This window comes from Brassica napus, chromosome C7 (genome assembly GCF_020379485.1).
Source record: "Brassica napus cultivar Da-Ae chromosome C7, Da-Ae, whole genome shotgun sequence".
Lineage (NCBI taxonomy): Eukaryota > Viridiplantae > Streptophyta > Magnoliopsida > Brassicales > Brassicaceae > Brassica > Brassica napus.
In genome coordinates, this window is record NC_063450.1 from 47,851,168 (window position 1) to 47,854,019 (window position 2,852).

The 2,852-nt window shown below is 40.1% G+C and overlaps 1 pseudogene; it reads left to right on the forward strand.

The window, feature by feature from the left end:
* The first annotated feature begins 1,295 nt into the window (after positions 1 to 1,295).
* LOC106408368 lies at positions 1,296 to 2,581 on the forward strand (annotated as a pseudogene).
* The last annotated feature ends 271 nt before the right edge of the window (positions 2,582 to 2,852 follow it).

The window sequence follows — 2,852 nt, forward strand, 5'->3', positions numbered from 1 at the left end:
TAAGAACCAACGACTTGTATAGTGGATTCTACTATGACTACTACTACTACTACTACTCTTGCGTCCTCTTCTTGATCATTAGCCTTGAAGCTCCTCTCTCGTTTTCTATCAATACCCAAGTCCATGGTCAGTTTTTTAATAATTCATCTTCTTCTTCTTTTCAAGATTTGTTTAGGGTTTTGGTTCTTTAATTTAGGATTCGCATTGTTGAAATTCCGGGTAAGAATGAACTCGGATCCTCATGGAACTCTTTCAAATTGGAATGTTTCTGGTAGTGATCTCTGTTCCTGGTCAAGGGTAACATGTGTTGAAGGTGAAGTGCACATTCTGTAAGATCCTCTCTTCCACAAATCTACCAAATGTGAGATAATTAATGTATTTTAATGTTGTGAAAATGTTTTGTTATCTCTACATGTATTTATAGGGATCTTAATTAGCGGATGTTCTTTGGAAGGAATGTTAGCTCCTGAGCTTAGGCAATTGAGTGAACTAAGATCTCTGTAAGGATATCCTTGATGGTCAAACTCCAATATTTATCGACTATTGGTTGGTTGATGGACTAAACCACATCTTGTTCTTATAGAATACTCTTCAGGAGCCATTTCTCTGGAGAGATTCCAAAGGAGTATGGGAGTTCCGGAAAACTTAAGTCTTGGATTTCAGGATTTGAGAGACAATGATTTGAGCGGCACAATTTCACCCGAGCTAAGCAATGTCTTGTCGCCAAAACACTTGTGAGTTTAATTGCTGTATATATCTTGAGCAAAAAAATTCCTACTCCATAAAAATGTTTGGCGGTTCATTTTACTATCTACAAACAGATATTAAAAACGAATTTTGACAAAAGGTTGTTTAGTTAGAAATCATCTTTTTTTTCTCTCTTCTTAGTGCTAGAGTTGTCAAGGCTCAAAGTTACATTTTGGTTAGTGAGTTTATCATCCAGCTAATTTCCCGTATTCTAAACAAAATATATATTACTTGCTAACCATTATTTACGGAACTCCAACACGAGAAGATATTTTATATCTTAAGTTTATATTTCAATTTGATATATACGTCCAAAATTGTTGTCAGGCAAGTGCTAGCACATTCATCCGAGTTCTTTTGTCCGTTTCCGTCTTAAAAGGAAAGATCCACAAACCAAGAGAGAAGCATTCAATTTTAATAAAGGTTAAACTAGATTTCGCATAAAGCTAATTCTTATCTTGATAACACGTACCCGCCGTATCTGCATGTTATTATAATTAGAGTTTTTAACTTAACGCACATATATTATACAAATATTATTAAAGGGTAAACATACATGCACCAATCCGATGTATATAAGGCCATCGAGTAACGTTTAATAAACTTCACGAACTAACCAACGAAGAGAGATGGCGAGTGGTAGTTCTTCGATTTGTGGGATTGGGCACCTTCAAAAAGAATGTTACTATGAGTGGATGCGTACACAATCCAAACACATCGTTGATCTCAAAGAAGTGCTCATGAGCCAACGATCCAACGCCTACGATCATCACAAACTTGAAGAACTCGTTGGTAGAATCGTCAACGACTTCCAAAACTACGCCGACAAACGATCCGAGCTGGCCGACCGAAGCTGCTCTAGCTACTTTGCACCATCGTGGAACTCTTCTCTAGAGAATGGTCTTCTATGGATGGGAGGGTGTCGTCCTTCATCGTTCATGAGAATCATATACGATCTATGTGGTTCCCATGCAGAAACTCAGCTTTCTCAGTATCTCCTCAAGATGGATGGAGAAGTCGTTGATGGGCATGACGGTGATAGTTCCATGAGCGAACTAAACGCGACGCAGCTTGCGAAAATCAATGACTTGCATGTGGAGGTGATAGATAAAGAAGATAAGTTATCGAAGCTTTCCGCGAATATGCAAGAGGATGTTGCTGATATGCCAATAGCCGTCACGGCTTTCTCGAGGGACTCGGTTGAAGCTGACGTGGCTGTTGAAGACGCTTTAGATAAGCATGAAGAGGGCATGGCGGTTTTAATAGCGGATGCTGATAAGCTGAGGCTAGAGACACTTAAGAAGATCGTGGAGGTTTTGACACCGGTTCAAGCGGCGGAGTTTTTGCTTCCGGGAAAAGATTACACGTCTCGTTGCACGAGTGGGGAAGAGTTAGAGAAGAGCGTCGTTTTGGGTGTGCACGTGCGGAGGATGCTGCCGCTGCTAGAGGTGGAGCTGGAAAGTCGAAGAGATCAGCCACTTGTTGATGTATATATGCGTGCGAGTCTTGTAAGGTTTAATATATAATCGTGTAATATTTTGGTCTAAGTAGACATGAGATCATCTTAAGCATCTTTATATATTTATCTTGTGTAATATTTTGGTCTAAGCAAGCATGAGGTCATCTTAAGCGTCTTTATATGAAATGTTGTATAATATTTTGGTCTAAGTAGACATGAGATCATGTTAAGTGTCTTTATGTGTGTGTGTGGGAGAGAGACGTAGTTACGAGACGCATAAGCTTTTGCTTTTTGTCTTATATAAAGAATAACAAAAGCTGTAAAACGTCAAGAGACGACTCTCTTAGTTATGAATACACAAATAAGTTATGAATCTAAACCAGAGCTGTAACACCCCCAAAACCAGCCCAATTAAATTTCTAAAGGCTAATGGGTTCTCTACAGCCCAACTAGAAAACCCTAGGGTTCTCCCTTTCCCCACATTATAAAAGCAAGCCCTCACCTCCTTTACCTCTCATCAGAAGTTTAGAAGCGAAGCCCTCCAGAGAATTCCCGGAGACTGAAAGCCCTAGCCGTCGACTTTCTCTCTCTCTCCGCGCCGCCTCTCTCCTCCTTCTCTCCCTTCGCCGCGTCTCTCCTCTCTCTC